The 17,675-nt window shown below is 27.4% G+C and overlaps 1 protein-coding gene across 2 annotated transcripts in view; it reads right to left on the reverse strand.

The window, feature by feature from the left end:
* inaE (inactivation no afterpotential E) overlaps positions 1–17,675 on the reverse strand; it is a 112,008-nt gene that overhangs the window by 65,965 nt on the left and 28,368 nt on the right. The window lies entirely within an intron of this gene.

The following is a 17,675-nucleotide window of genomic DNA, read 5'->3' on the forward strand; positions in this document are numbered from 1 at the left end:
TTTAAATAATAAATATAGTTTTGAGTTGATACTATTTTGTATTATTATTTTCTCAGTAATCACAAAGTCAAAATTATTTGACGGCACGTCTATGACCTCATTAAACAATTTTTTAGAAAAAATGGCACGTTGGTGCATAAAGGTTCGCCACCCCTGTTCTAGGACTTAATCTTAATGGCTCGAGGGGGGGACTTCAAATATGCTAAGTAATCATGTGCAGACGATATTTTAAATTACGAACTCAGACTCAAAAACGGACTATCTCTGAATGAACATACCTTTTTTCTGACTGATTCAGATTTCTGACCCCAAAATTATAAGGGGTAGCTGCAATCTTGAAAATATTTTCCCATAGTTAGGTCAGGAGGGCAGCCCAAATTTTGGACCTCTTAATGTATATTTTACTTTTCGCGTATTTCTTTATAACTGGAGAACTTTTTAAGCAAATTGAAAAATTTATGCATACGGTTGCAAAATTTATTTATTCAAAACCAATTAAATACTAAAAAGTAAATATTTACTGAATAATAAAGTAAATATTTAGTAAATAATAAAGTAAAGTAATTTTTTGGGTCAGAAATTCAAATTCATCAAAAAAAAGGGGGATATTTATTCTGAGAAAATATGCTTTCGCGTCTGATTTTTTAACTTAAAATATCGGCTGCACTTATTAATTAGCATATTTGAGATCACCTTCTGAGCCATTAAGATTGAGTCCTAGAACGTAAGGATCCGATCATTAGATCAAAAGTTATTCAGGGTGGACCGTTTTTTATTTTGAACACTGTACATTATTTAAATAAATTTTTCTTTCAAATAAGTTAATTTTATTAAAATCTGTGCTTATTTACTGTTTGCAGATGAAATAAAAAATAACAGTTCAAAATTCTAAAGCAATGTTAAGAATAAGGAAGTATTCCAGTCATGAATAAAGTTTGTATATTAAAAATAACATAAAGAATTAACAGTGAAAGAAAATTCATATAAATTAAACAACAATTTATTTTATTTTTTTTTAAAAAAAAGATGATTTGAGGACAAAGATAAGGGAATAAGAGAATAAAGATCTTTATCAATGCTTAGAGCAAAATAGAGCAATACTAACGAAAGAAATTTTTATGATAGAATCAAATTTCAACTTTTTTTAAAAAACCGGAGGGAATTTGAGACAAAGATAAAAGACAATAAAATTTAAAAGCAAAACAATATAAACATTTGGTGCTGATACTCAGCGCAAAATGGCGACAAAAAATTTGCGTTTATTTACCATTCTTTAGAAACTAAAAACACAATTAAAAATCAGATATAATGACGATTAATTACAAAACAGAAAAAAAATAGTGTTCGCATTATTGTGATCACTGGTTACCTATTGGTCGAGCATTTTTTTCCTAGATAAACTTTGATAAATGGCACAAAAACTGCCTCAATTAATACTTATCTCCCAGTGTCCAATTATTTTCAATTCCAGCCAATGTATGCTTCTTAAGAAGTCGCAAAATTCTTTTCCTCCTTCAGTATTCATATTCATATTAAAATCACCGCCACGCAATAGTTACGAATAAGTTTATAAAAGAGCAAAACAATTCTTTAAAAATTAAAAACACTAAAAATGCAAGGTGGTAAAAATGAAAGGAAAAAACTGAGTCTGAAAACAATCAACTACAGGAAGTTCCAAAATTATCGTCTGCTTTTTTTTATTTTATCTTGTTGTGTTGCATTTTTATTAATGCTTATGTTAGCCAGATTTTTCCTGAATTTTACAACTCTTTATTTGGGATTATGTTCTTGTCGAAGTTGATCTAGTCGAAAAGTACGAGATGTGAAAAACCTATAAAAACCATTTTTTCATTGGGTAATAAACTTCTCACACTATTAATATAAATAGCCTTCTTGGCAAAAAATATATAGCGTGTTTTTATAGTAACTAAAGCTTAAAAAAGATCAAAAAATTAATATTGTGGGTGAAGTTTCTGAGTTAACCAAACAAAATGATTAGATCTATATTTAACTCCATAGAATCTAAAAGTAAACATATGGTATCAATTTTGTTTTAATTCAGTGAAATAGTTTAGAAGTTGATAATTTAATTGAGTAATTTTAATTGAATAATTTCAAATTTTAATGGAGCAATCTAAAAGTCGTAATATTGCTCATATGGTTCTTTAAAATACAAGAAAAATTTGTACGATGCCTAAAAGTTTTAATAAAATCATTTTAGAATGTATATTTTTTTTTGTGAAATTCTAGTTGAATACAATATAGATGAAGTTACTTGAATATTTACCAGCCAAACTTCGATTAAGTTGGTATGAAAAAATAGCACTTAGAATGTTTACACTTATAGATACATCTTTTATCTTTTAAAATTTGTAAACATCAAGTTGAAATTAGAATTGTTGGATGAAAAAGTGAAGTAAACGAAATTATTTACTGATAATGACTCAAAAATAGATATTGTAAATATTTTGAAGCAATATAGTATGAGAAGAATTTAATATTTACGGTTTTCCGAAATATGAAGAATATTACTCTTAAGTTATTAAGTTAATTACTATTAATATACTCTTAAGATACCTATTAACAACCTAGATAATTAAAATAGAAAATAGTTAAGGTTCGATATATTTTTCAACGTTTCTGCTAAAAAAGAATCAATGTTTTCTTTTTTTTTCCTTTTTATATTTTTGCTTTATACAATTTTTTATATTAACATGCTACGAGGTGTAACAGTCGAAGTTTTATTTAGTATGAAGCAATATCATTATTATTGGTCACTAAAATGCATGCAAAATTTTGAACAATGCATGTAAAAGTCATTTTACAGCAATTCTTTTTTAAAATTTTTTAGTTGAAAATAATACAAATAAAGTTAAAAAAATATGCAAACTAAATATGAACTATGTCAAAAATTACAATGTTTAAATTTTATATATAACGAAATAAAAATAAATATTTTAAATATTTCATTTGAAGACTTATAAAATTATATTCAATTTAACAAAGGTAACTCAAAACTTTTATAAGTTTTTTAAATATGTATAAGTAATCTATATAATAAAAACATAAGAAAACAACATAATTGAAAGTCTTAATAATAAAATATAATAATTTGTTAAAATATTATAATTAAAATTATTTGTACGAACCAATTAAAGTATTGACAGTCTGTGTGTTTAATAATTGTAATATTTAAAACATAAAGTATTCAAATTTCACAAACAAAAATTCAATGTTAGTTTAATTTTTAAATTATTGGAGAAAACTTTAATCTTATAAAAAGGAATTATTTCATAATGGTAAATTGATTTAATAAATACGAATAATGTAAATACATTTAAAGTTATTAATTGCTTACATAATAAAAACTCAACCTGCATATACTTAAAAAATTAAGCTATGAATACTTTATTTATTGTATATCCAAGAAACTGGTTGCAACATTTTGATTCGACATTTATTTATGGCAACTTAATAAAAAGAAATCGAATCAAGCTATGATTCAGTGATAGAAACAAGACAATACATTTCATAAGATATTAATGATCTTCGGTGAAGAAGCGTCGTAAATAAATCATAGCTGACGGTCACAGTTTATGAGCAGTTGATTAATATTTATTTGTGGCACAACACCTTTTTAGAAGTAGCGTATATGTTACGTTTAAGCGAAGCTTGCTACAATATTACTTTTTTCTTGAAAACGAATAAACTATTTTCTCCGAGAGGTAGATTTTATTTTTTATTTATCGTTTTAAATTATTTTTTATTTGATTCCTTGTTTCTTCATGCTATTAAGTTGTAACAAAATCCTACATATTAATAATCCATTAAACAGATTGCACATCTTTCTGTTATAAGTCAAGTCCGTATGTTATAATTATTTTATTCTCTTGTATAAAAAAATGCATTTTATGTATAAAGTAATATTTTAAATTGAGCAAACGGTTGTTTGAAAGGACGATTTTACAAATGGTAAATTTTTCCCATTAATTTTAAAGCTGAAGTTTTTTTGCCTGAAATAAAGTTCACATTTTTATTTTGTTTATAAAATATTTAAAATTAACAATCAGATTTTGCATCAAAAAAACAGAGACATTTTGCCTCAAAAATGGAGAAAATGTGTCTGTAGTGATGATGTGAAATTCGGTTGTTCCTTTAAATATTTTATAACAATATAAAATTTCATTCTTTAAAATGATGCAAAAAATTTTATACTTTACAATTCAAAATGTTTTTTTTATTATTATTTATTAAATAATAAATAATTATTAAAAATTATTTTTGCATGGAATTATCTTTGCATAAATAAATTTTATAAAATCAAGCAAAAAGTTTTCAATTTGCTTAAAATGTTCTTTAGATGTAGCGAAAACGCATAAAGTGAAATTAATATTAAGGGGTCCAAACTTACGAACGCTCGTCATACAAAAATTGTTGAGACTATACTCTCCAGATTAAGACAACCCACCATATTTTGAGAATCAAAAATTCACATTCGTCAATAAAAAGGTATATTTATTTAGAGAAAGTACTTTTATTTTTCGCCTGATTTCGTAATTATAAGTTTCATTTGCACTAATTAATTAGTATATTCGAGGTAGTCCTTGTAAACCATTAAGATTGAGTTCTATTACGTGAAAATACAACCATTAGATCAAACGTTACTTAGGGTGTCTTTCTTGTGTGTACACTGTACAGAAATAAAATAAAATGAATTAATAAAGTAAAGTAAAAACAAAGTAAAGCTGTCTCGCAACAGCTCGTTGTAAGCCAGAGGGGGAGGGGTCAAGGAAGCTAGGGCATCACAATTTCGCAACCAACGGCAAGAATGTGGCAATGTGGTCAGCACCGCGCACAGACCGCCTTTTCTTCCCGGACAAGCTGGTGCCCATCGATCTGAAGCTGGATGGGCGTTAGGCCGCCACTTTAAACCCCAGTTCCTTGGTAGTCGTAAACTTAATATTCTGCCGGTTGTTCAGTGACGATTTTAAAATGGCAGTTTAATGCCTTAACCACTGAGCCATCTCGGCTCAGTATTCTAAAAAAAAAAAGTTTAAATTTAATAATTTAGGAGAAAGTTGGTGAAAAAAAAAGAAAAGTACTTTTTAAAGGAGTTTAAAATTGCGAATAAAAAAATGAAGATTTGGTGATCGCTTATTATTGGTGTTTTTTTACCCCTCTGTCTCTCCAAATGGTGTCGTTAGTCACGGGCTAGTACATAGAAGAAAAAAATTATCTGCCAATTTGACCCTCTTTGAAACAAAGGATCTAAATCGTTGCTCTATATTCTAGTTAAATGATCCATACACTGTTAGAATTTTCATTCTAAAATTGTGGTAAAATTACCGGCAGCAGTCTGTCCATCTGATTAACCATGAAGTTTACGGTAAAGAGCATTTTTTTACCTTGACTTGTTTGAAACCGTTTACAACTAGTGTGGTTATAAAACCATGAATATAAAGCTATACGCTTTTCTTAACCATTAACAACTTGCAGGTTTTCAAAACCAAAAAAAAAAAAAAAAAAAAAAAAAAAAAGTACTACGCATAGGAGTTGGCTTTTTGTCGGGTAATGGGCGTTGGAGAGTTCAGGATAGTGGAAAATCTTCATGAATTGAAGAGAATGGAGGAAATATTGTGGTGTCAAAGCTGGGACTCAAACCTGTCGATTATGAGACTGGCGGATTTTCCCTCTCAGCTACAGAATTACAAGGAACTAAGTAACTTCAGTAGGTAGGCTTAAGGTCTGGTTTCTTAGGACAAGCGCCTTATCTGGGCGTCAGCGGGGCGTCAACGTCCCGCTGACGCCAACAAAATACTGGTTTATTAGCTCAAGGCCTGGTTTCTTAGAACTAGCGCCTTATCTGGCCGTCAGCGGAAAGTTGACGTAGAGCTGACGCCAAAAAAAATACTTTTTTGCTAGCAGACATTATCTCTCATTGCGCATGCGTTAATAACGTAAACAAATATTTATTTTGAATTTGAATTGATTTTGTTATTGTCGACCAGTGTTTTAGCGAACAAATAATGACTTTGTCCAAGAAAAAACACATTATAGCTGAGTTAAATGAAGAGTGCTATGTTTAATAAAGAAGCTATGTTTAATGTCAAAATCAAAATCTTGGCTGAATTCAATGTGCTGTTGGATGTTGTCCGCCATTGCTTCTGTGGTTAACGTCACGTTGTAATCCAACTGCAGTTGAGTTGGACAGCAATTGTAGTTCAAGATGAGCATTCGATGACGCATAATATCAAACTCACAAATGGACCAATCAGAGGTTAGCGCTGATTTCCAGCTGACGGCGTCCTGTCCTAAGAAACCAGGCCTTTAGTTGGAGCGATAAAATTCTGGTTGCAATTATAAATCAAGTTAAAAAGTCGATAATCAGTTAACTCACGGTTTACTCATGCTCACAGTTAACAGCTTGATTACCATTCTATTTATGATTATTTGACTGCCATGTTTGAATATAGTAAAATAGCAATGAAATAAATTGTTATTTAACCATTTCCAACAGTGTAAAAGAAAAACGTAAGATGTGGATGTTTATTACGAATAGCTGTTAATTGGATACTGATGCCCCACGTTTTCTGTTCTATGTGACAGTACGACAACAATAAACAACGCGTTATAATAAAGAAAAAGGCGAAACTAAATAATTTACCAAAGTATTTTTACTTTTAAGATGGCAGAACTTTAAATAGCATTTTTTATTTTCAAAAATAATTTTTTTTAATTTTCATTTACAGTATATTATTATTAAAAAAAAGTAAAGTATTTTGAAATATTAAGTATATTCTGAAATATAAATTTTTTGATAACTATTTTTCTTTTAAGATTTGTTAAAAAAATATTGCAAAATCTTGATTCTTCCAGAAAATTGTTTTTTCTTCGATTAACTCAAAGTTTGAAAATTTTTTCTTCGTGCAGTGAATTATTAGAGGAAATATTAAAATAAAATTATTTTTAACTTCCCAGCCCATTAGAGTAGGGAAAAATGAATTATTAAGGTGTTTCGAACCAGTAGTATCATTTCACTTATCTGATTCGAATTATTAATTCAAATCACTGGTTTGAAAGCATTTCAAGGCAATGATTCAAATCACCAAATTAATTCAAGGATTCGAATTATTGATTCGAATAATTGAATCACTAACAAACCCTAAAACGTGTATAATCTTTTTAATGAAACATGTAAGCGTAGTTCTGTGGCATTGATAATTAGCGAATGAAAGCAACTTCCAAATTGATTCTAATTGTAAAAATTTCAACATTCTATAGAAGATTCTTTACTTTTTTACATACCAAAAAAACTATACTAGTCATTATTTTTACCGGAACTATATTCAATAGGGCCATAAAATATTCCGAAATTCTTTTTTCCGGTTGAATATTTTCTGAAAATTCAAATATTATTTTACAATGTATTAAAAATTCTTTGGATATTTACTTGAAACAATGTAATGAACAATGCGAGATATCTAATGTCAGAAATTCTATTTCATTAAGTAGCGGATTTCAAAATAAGTTAAAGGTTTTCTAAATACCAAACGGAGAGATTTCAGAATTTTAAGTTATGCAACTGACGGGTTGAAAGAGTCACGTTATCTTTCTATTGTAACTAGATCTTCCATCTTCTGACAGTAATAAGGATAAGTGGATTTCTTCATTTCGTTGGCGCATTAGCTATTCGCCAAGCCGACGCCAATAACAGTTCTTTCTCGGCCGGAATGCTTCCATTAAGGGAACTACAAGTTAATTGGACGAGAAATCGAACTTATTTTGATAGTTTCTTTGTCTGTATCTTATTTAATCAATAACTTGTTAAGATCTACGATTTCAAGTTCATAAAAGCTACTGTATTTTAATTTTATCTAAAAAAATATCTATTAAATAGGTAAATAAAACTTGCTTATTCTGTATTTTTATTTTAACACAAGATAAAAGTTTTTCTTAAAAAGTAGCTTAAAAATATTCAAAAGTTTCATTTAAAAAAAAAGGTATTTAAGGCATGCACAAACTTTTGAGCTCTAAGACAATATTTTTTATATTTACGGTCTTAAATCAGTTCAATGTTGCACCATGATATACGTACATTTAATCATAATAACATAAGAATTTACTGCAATCTACATTATGCATTAACTTAAACCCTGTTTCCTTTCATTTCAAACCTTAGTATGGCACACTGAAAAAACAAGATAGTCAAAATTAAAAGAATACGGTTAAATTTATCGAGACACTGGCTCTATGGGAACACCAAACTTTACTAAACGCTTTGGTAATGATTTTGCTTAAGTTAACCATTAAAATGCAGTGCTATTATATGTGATACAATTTTGCAAAATTACATATTGTGGTTAACTTAATCAAAGTCATTACCAAAGCGCTTCAGTAAAAGTTTCCTAGCTGTTATTTGTGATAAAGTTTGGTAGAGCCAGAATAGCCTGGTTCATAGGGTGTTGGGCCCATCTGTAAGAGGTCATGAGTTCGATCCCCACTGGACGAAGATTCCCCACGTAATAAATGGTGACTGGTAAGCGTTAACTCTGTCGGGTCACGAAGTCCTCTATTTTCCCACAACCAATCAATACCTCTGGGGGTACTAAATTAGAGATTTATCGTCCTCTGGTTCAGGTTAAAATTACGATCCGCGGATGAATGAATGGGTGTATGAATAGGTTCGCCCTGTAACGGTCTGTGATGTATATGTGGCTAAAGTCGTGTTCTTGGCCATAGATGGCATCATAGAAGAGCAGGAAGCACACCTATCTTAAATCAACACCTCCTAGAATAAGGAAGGCCTCAGCACGGATCAATTTAGTAGTCCGATGTGACGAAGTTAACTGCGCAGTTGATGAAAAATAAGAAAGATGTCATTACGTTCGGGGTACTAAGCTGCGCAGTGGTTGAAAATGCGAAATATGTCATTACGTTTGGACTACTAAAGGATATTTATGGTAACCCGTGCAGAGGCCTACTCTTTTCTAGGAGGTGTTGCTTAAATTCGCTTGGTTTCTCCAATCAGGCTTGCTAATATTGGCAAGTGGCATTAGAAACAACAACAGCAAAATTTGGTAATTTTATCATGATTCCTCATAGCCACTTTTTTGAAACAAAATATCATAGGAAATCGATTCAGCTAATTTAATGTGCTAAGATGAAACATGTTCCCATTTAGTAGAAACATCGAACTGAATAATGTTGCTTAAGTTAGTTTAATTTGCATGATAACTTGGCAAGGTATTAACCTTGATCATAATAAAATGTGAATTCACCGAACAACAAGATCGTACAAATTCAATGAAATATAGTATGATTTGAATTATCTGCAGCTTACGCATTATGCTAAATTAAACCTTGTTTCCATTCAAGTTGACACAAAATATTGTATAATCAAGTGTAGGATGGTTTAATTTTCAAGATAACTTAGTATTAAGCTTGCAGCTTATTTGAATTATATTTTGTTTCAAGATTTCGAACTTTTTAATTGTCAATACATATACCAAAAGTGATTTTACATTTTCTGATTAAGTTTTTCTGAACCATTCTTTAAGTATTTAAAAAAAAATTTAAAAAATAGGAACAAAACCTTAAAACCAATATTAACTGAATCCTTCTGTTTTATAGTTATTTTTTTCGCTCTAATATTTAACATATTTCATAAGTGTCCCATTGTATACATTTGTTTTTTTATATTCGTGGCAAACTTTTTAAAATTTACCAGCCTTCTCTAGTTTGAAACTGAAACAAAGGAGCTACAACTGGATAAAAAGGGGAAGAGAAAAGTTGGAGAAACAATTGCCTTTACTAATTCCGATTACTAATTCCTATTTAATATATTTCCTATTTAAAGGAAAATGCTTTTCGATGACAAACTGATTAATTTCCTCTCTAAAATTTAAAGGGAAATTAAAATTCTTGCACTTTATACCAACCTTAGGATACATTTATTATCCTGTTTCATTTTTTTTCAGGTTGTGATCTCCCAGGGAAAGTAAAAATGAAAATTATAGAAGATCAAAACGTCTTAAAGATTTAAAATGAAATGGTATTAAAAATTGAAAAAATAAAAAACTTTTTTTGTTAGGTGTATATTTTGCTCGTAATATATATATATATATATATATATATATATATATATATATATATATATATATATATATATATATATATATACATTTATATATATTACATATATATATATATATATATATATATATATATATATATATATATATATATATATATATATACATTTATATATATTACATATATATATATTACATATATATATATATATATATATATATATATATATATATATATGTAAGGGTAGCAGTCATGGTGAGTGATGTTAGGCCACGCAGATAGCAGTTGGAAGGCAAAAAATATTTTATTAACTTCACATAGTATATTTAAGACATTTTCTAGCAAAGGCGGAGCTCAAAATCGCACTCAAAAACTGTGTGCTTAAGTTTTTATCTTAGGGAAAGTAGCAAAGGAATTTCCCTCTATTTTGTTATATTTGAGGGGAAAAGGGAAGTGATAAGGATTACTATTGGTTTATGAAAGAAATCTAGCATTTCCCACACAGTCAATAGGGAGATATGTCCTGCTCTTAATTAAATGCATAGTTGAGCCAAAAATAGATTTAAGAACAGGATGTGGCTTTTAAAAGTGTGAGAAAGAATTTGGAATAGAATAATTAATTAGGAATAAAGTAGGAGTTGTTTCATAGCAAAGAAACTAACATAAAAAGATTAATAAAAGCTTTTTATGTTACATCCCCCCTCGCCGAAAAATTTTGACTAATATCTAAAAATTTTTAAAATTATCCCTTTGCAAAACTTTCCTTATGATGACACAATTAAAAAATTTAATACTAATATTTGTAATATCAGCAAGATATAAAGTAACATGAATTATAATGAAAAAAAAAACACATTTACACACTATGTAAAAAAAAATTTTCATACAGTGTTAGAGGAAGAAAAAAAAATTTGAAGTAGCGCTACTATCGAAATGAAGTGTTAGATCTCCATTTTCAAAAAAATTTTTTTATGATTAAGTTTTTTCAGTCCTTCTTGATAATCACAGTAAATAAAGTTATTCCTCATACTAACACAATTAAAATAAACTTTTCACTTAAGACAAGAAAATCTATAAAAATTTCCTAAAAGATGTAAATATTCATATTCAATAACAAGAAAGATACAAAAATATGAAAATGCAAGTGATATGAGATATAAAAATACAAATGGACACCTTTTATAAAAAAAAAATTTTCAATATAAAATGTAAAAAAATTTTGACACAATGGTCTTTAATCTGAAGTTTAAGACGTCTGATCTAGATCAATTTAAGATCTGAAGTTTCAATGAGAGAATAAAAAGTTTGACACTGGTAAACTTGATGGTTATTTTACCCTTTGAGGTTCAACTTTTATTGTCTCTATATACTATTTATTTTTAGCAAAAATATCTGAGAAATTTCTTAAAATTCCTGAAGTTGGGAATTTTTTTCATCATCTTGAATTTGCACAATTCCGTCAACATGATTTTGACAATGCGGCCCCACATTATCACAATCAGTTTTGCTATTTAAATCTTTATTTTTAATTCTATTTTTTATTTTATTTTTCTTTAAACTCACTTTGTTAACATTTTTCTTTTTACTATTCTTTTTTTTTTATGCCCAAATTTTTCTTTCTTCCTTTCTTTTTGTTTTTCTTAGATTTGAATTTTTTTTTTTCTTTTCTATCTGCTTTCTTCTTTATTTTTTTTTTTTATTGCAAGCATTAACCAGGATTTCAGGGAAAAAAATGTGTGAGAACAAATTGCTTTTACAATCAGAAAAGGTGATCAGTCTTCTCAGAATTTACATTACAACCCGTTTAACACAATTCATTATTAACTGAAATCCAAAACAAAGCTTTCAAATTCAATATGGTATCAGGTAAATCAGTTTTTTAAAATTTGACTGACCTAGCTATTTTCCTTATTTTTAATTTGAATTGCAAGTTAGGTTAATTTGCAAATTACTTTTTGTTTGTTTTCATCTATCTTTTTTTTTTTCTTCTTTTTGGACACATAATTTTTCGAAAATATTTGTTGGGTTTATTTTCTAAGTACCACCTGTGTTAGTATTTAACAAGATAGTTTTCTTAGTCACCATCGGGTAGTTGTTACTTTTATTTTGAATGTATTTTGAGTGTATCCGGATACTATTCACTGTCAATTTGTGGTTTGGTCACTTTATGTTGGATTTGACTCTTTCTCTAATAAACTTGATCTGTTAATGGAAATGCCTGAACGTTCTGCGTCTAACTTCATTTAAATTCTAATTTTGAGAAATTTTGTATTGATTTTCAAAATTATTTGTTGCACTACTTTTGATTACCATCTTTAATTAGTAATTTTTTCCACTCCGCATTCAAATAATCAGTATAAATTTTAATAATTAAATATAACATTTAAAAGAAAAAAAAATTAAATTTATGAATAGCACATATTTTGCTTTTTTTAAACACCATAATAAAATAAAAATTTAAATTTTACTTCTACAATCAATATAATATACACTGTGATATATAATGCAATATAAAAAGTGATTCCTTAAATAATAATTAAAACTATAATCATACTGAATCATAAGTGGAAAAAAAAAATATGTGATAGCACTAAATTTTAATATCATTATTTAATTTAAACAAATAATATTATAAACCATTGAATAATAGCATCAATAAATGGAACTATTATCAAAATATAAATATTAATAGATAAATATAATATTACCAGAATAAATATTTGGAACAATAAACATAAAATTATATGTTCCTATTTCAATATATGAGCGTAAATGATTCAAAAGTATTCACGTTTAAAAACTTAAACTTTTGAGAGTAAATACCAATCACATCTGTAATTAATCACCAATAAATCACTTCTAATATTTGATGAATCACGCGCACACGCGAGCGGAATCATAGCTACCACTTGAGATTACATTTTTGGTCATCTTCCGTTCAAGGAAACACAGAACACTCGAGAAAATCGCCAGAAAACGAAATCAATTCGATCATATGCTGAACCTTTATCAATCCTCAATGAGACCGACAAGCAGCAAGCAAGTAGGGCAACACAGCAAGCACTTGCTGTAAATCCGCAAGAAGCTAATTGTTGATGGTAACACACGGTAGGCGAAAACGAACGAAATTCTCATTCTTTTAGTCAGGATATCTGTTTCGCGAGCAACGCCGGCATCTCCTAAAACTTCATTCGATTATTTTCTTTCCTTTTATTTTTATATATTTTTTACTTATTTGAAAAAAGCATTTTTTTTTTTTTAATGGAGCCAGTGAGAAAAAAAAAGTGCCAAACCAACTGCAAAATTTATCCTGCTAGGCTTGAAAGGGTAGCAGTCATGGTGAGTGATGTTAGGCCACGCAGATAGCAGTTGGAAGGCAAAAAATATTTTATTAACTTCACATAGTATATTTAAGACATTTTCTAGCAAAGGCGGAGCTCAAAATCGCACTCAAAAACTGTGTGCTTAAGTTTTTATCTTAGGGAAAGTAGCAAAGGAATTTCCCTCTATTTTGTTATATTTGAGGGGAAAAGGGAAGTGATAAGGATTACTATTGGTTTATGAAAGAAATCTAGCATTTCCCACACAGTCAATAGGGAGATATGTCCTGCTCTTAATTAAATGCATAGTTGAGCCAAAAATAGATTTAAGAACAGGATGTGGCTTTTAAAAGTGTGAGAAAGAATTTGGAATAGAATAATTAATTAGGAATAAAGTAGGAGTTGTTTCATAGCAAAGAAACTAACATAAAAAGATTAATAAAAGCTTTTTATGTTACATATATATATATATATATATATATATACATATATATATATACATATATATATATACATATATATATATATATATATATATATATATATATATATATATATATATATATATATATATATATATATATATATATATATATATATATATATATACAATATATATATATACATATATATATATACATATATATATATACATATATATATATTACATATATATATATATATATATATATATATATATATATATATATATATATATATATATATATATATATATATATATATATATATATATATATATATATATATATATATATATATATATATATATATATATATATATGTAATACGAGAATTATAAATACTTTCGTATTAATAAAAGAATTAAAACTCTTTCGGTTTCATAAAGTGTTTTTGCTAAAGAGTAAGCGTAAAGATATTCTATTTTGGGAATTGTAGGCTTGGGAATTCTTTCACTTCCATATTAGGAAGCAGTAAATGGTTTTCCATAATGCGTAGAGTTACAAAGGTATGCACGACCGGAACCTAATTACATCATTCTCTGTACTATTTAATGCGGGACCGAAGGTTTTCGCATGTCTCTTGCTGAATAACGTATTCCAATAAACATCTGCCGGAACCATCCGGAGTCTTGTCTACACCCCCTCCCTTGTGGAGTGGAGATGTGCAATGTTGTAAACACCAGCATAACTTTTAATAAACCTTTTGATAACTTATGGCTTTTGACCGCATTTCTAAAGATGAATACACCAATGATAACAGGGATGTAGCCCTGTTATTATATATATCATATATAGGTCATTCTCACAAAAACAGTCATTTTCATGTCCCCAGTATATTTTATGCTTGTTTTACAACTTACAAAAAAAATTTTTTCAGGGAAAGTGTCCTTCAGAATGCAAGCTAACAAAAGAATAAAAATAAAATTATCAATTTTTATTTTTTATTAATTTTAGGTAATAAAAATATACCAATATGTCATTCCCTCACTTGTCCCCACTGCTGATTTAAAAAAAGAAAAAAATTGTTTCTGAAATAAAATTTTTTTTTTTACAAATTTGTGTTTTTTATTTGAGAATATTGAAATATAGAATTCAGAAAATAAATTTTAAATTTAATTTCTGATAAAAATATTAACACAGCACTATTTTAAACTTTGTCCCCAGTGTTTCGCGTCATTCCCTCACAACAATGTTCTTATCACCTGCAATCATCTTAGAATAAAAATATTTTAATAAAAACTTCAGAAGTTAACAACTGGCATCATAGAACAAAATTGCAGTATGTTTCCATCTTCAACTTAAAGAAGCTTTGCTGTGGAATAAATTTGAATGAATCAAACCAGGTAAAATTTTTTACATTTGTCATTCCCTCATGTCGTTTTTTAGAGTAAAATAAAATACAACTTCATCGAGAAAGTGGATAATTATATGTTGCTTTCTTGTATGAATATAATTGTATGTGATTGACTTCAGAAATTAATAAAGCCTAACTGTTATTTTTAAATTTTATTGAATTCGTCATTCCCTTACTAGTGTATAAAGTGAGGGAATGACTCTGAAGTGAGGGAATGATTCAAGATGAGTATATTATTAAATTTTTTTTTGTTCAATCGTGCCAGCCAATTTTATTTCCCAAACCTGTAAAAACTATTAAATATATAAGACTAAATTATAATAAATATTAGATATACTTAGTATGTTATCATTTTCAAACTTTAGGTAGATGTAACTTAGATAAAAACATGTATTAAAATAAAATATCATTCCCTCACTATTAGTGTCAGTCCCTCACTTTTTAAATAGTGAAAATAATTAATTTACTTATTAATTAATTTGAAAAATAAATTAATAAATTAATAAATTGATTTATTAAACTAATTAATTTATTTATTAAATTAAGTAATTAATTATTAATTATTATAAATTAATAATGATAAATTAATTATTTAAAAAATTAATTAATTTAAATATTAAGTAAAATTTATAGGATATATACTTTCTTTATAATGCCATTACATATTTCTATTAATATAGAAAGTTTCAGAGCTTTTTATTCACTTTACTTTTTTGGGATTTTATGAACTGAAAAATGACAGTTTTCGTGAGAATGACCCATATATATCATATATATATATATATATACCCTGTTATCAATATATATATATATATATACAGTTTGTCATTATATATATATATATATATATATATATATATATATATATATATATATATATATTGTTTTTCGGAAAATAAACTTAAACATTCAAAACAAATTAGTTTAATTGTGAGTAAAAGTTAGAAATTAAATGTCTAGTTCAACATTATGTGCATGTTTTAATGTATTTTTTCCTCATATTTTATTTCAGAAAAGTCTTCAACAACCTGTTATTTTAACTTGAAATTTACATTATCGATTTCTCTTTTTCCACTGTTAAGTAATTTAAATTTACCGTATCTATAGTAAATAATAAGCGATTGGTTCCAGTGTATTGATTGGGTTTTTTTGTTCAACATTTTTTTATCAAAGGGTGTAGAAATTTCACCGATGAAGAGGAAAAAATGGATTTTTATGCTATTTTTTGATTTATATTTTTATTCTTTCCACACCCGAGTTATACAGAGGATTGCATAGAATTAGTTGCATGCCATATTAGAAATGGCAACTTTTAAATTTTGTTCACATATTTTAATAGGAGTTAAGAACTGTAAACACTAAATTTGAGAAAATAATATTTTGTGAAAAGTCTTTTAAAAATGGTACTTACAATAAAAAAAAAATACTTTTGAACAAGTTCTAAGACAAAACAAAATATTGCAGCTTTAATGACAAATATTTTTGTTAATAAAAAGCGAAAATTAGTTTTAGTTATAACCGATACAGTATTGAAAATTTAGATGAATAACTTTCTCCAAAGTAGTCATTTTTTTCCAAAATAAAACAAAATTGGGCACAAACTTTACTAATATGTTACGGTTATATTAGAGCCATTTTCTTAGAAAAAAAATTCCTTTTTGATGTTTTCTTTTTTTAAAAAAAAAGGCTTAAAGAAATCAATACCTGATACCAAAAATTAAACATGAGTTTGAAATAACTCAGAAAACATTTGAATTATATTTGACATCTATTTCAGAAAAATTCGAATGAAATTAAATTAGAACTTTAAACTTTCTTTCTGCTAATTCTATTTTTAGAAAGATTCCATTATTTTTTATTGAGTTTCCATAATTCAATTCATAAATGTCTTTTTTGAATATATTCCTTTCTCCGCTATTAAGAGAGAAACTTATTGCATTAGAAACCCTCCAAGTTTTTTTTTATTTAAGGCAATGATTGATTTTGTAAATTTCCTTGAAAATGAAAGTTCTTATAATGTAAAAGAACCCATTTCAAATCATATTTTGAAAAAGCTATCAATTTTGCAACATAATTAAATTTTCAATCTCACAGAATCTTAGAAGTTCGCCTTATTTAGGATATCCCCAAGGAATTAAATTTGATTATATTTATTTTTATTTGTATATTTAAAAAGTAAACAAGACATCTTACGTATCTGTATTTACATGAATTGCGCATTTGTTCAAGTACGAGAAGAAAAAAAATATAAGGGGACCACTTCAGTTTTCACCCCTCTATAGTAGGGGAGAGTGGGGTCAATTGTAACATTTTTTACTTAGCTGTTTTTAACTAACAAAAAATCCAATATATTATGAATATTAATTGAATTATATTATGAATATTAAGGGGTAAAGTAGACTATCCTCTACTAGAAAAAAAAACCTT

This window comes from Parasteatoda tepidariorum, chromosome 2 (assembly GCF_982258835.1).
Source record: "Parasteatoda tepidariorum strain Cologne lab strain chromosome 2, Ptep-v5.0, whole genome shotgun sequence".
Taxonomy (NCBI): domain Eukaryota; kingdom Metazoa; phylum Arthropoda; class Arachnida; order Araneae; family Theridiidae; genus Parasteatoda; species Parasteatoda tepidariorum.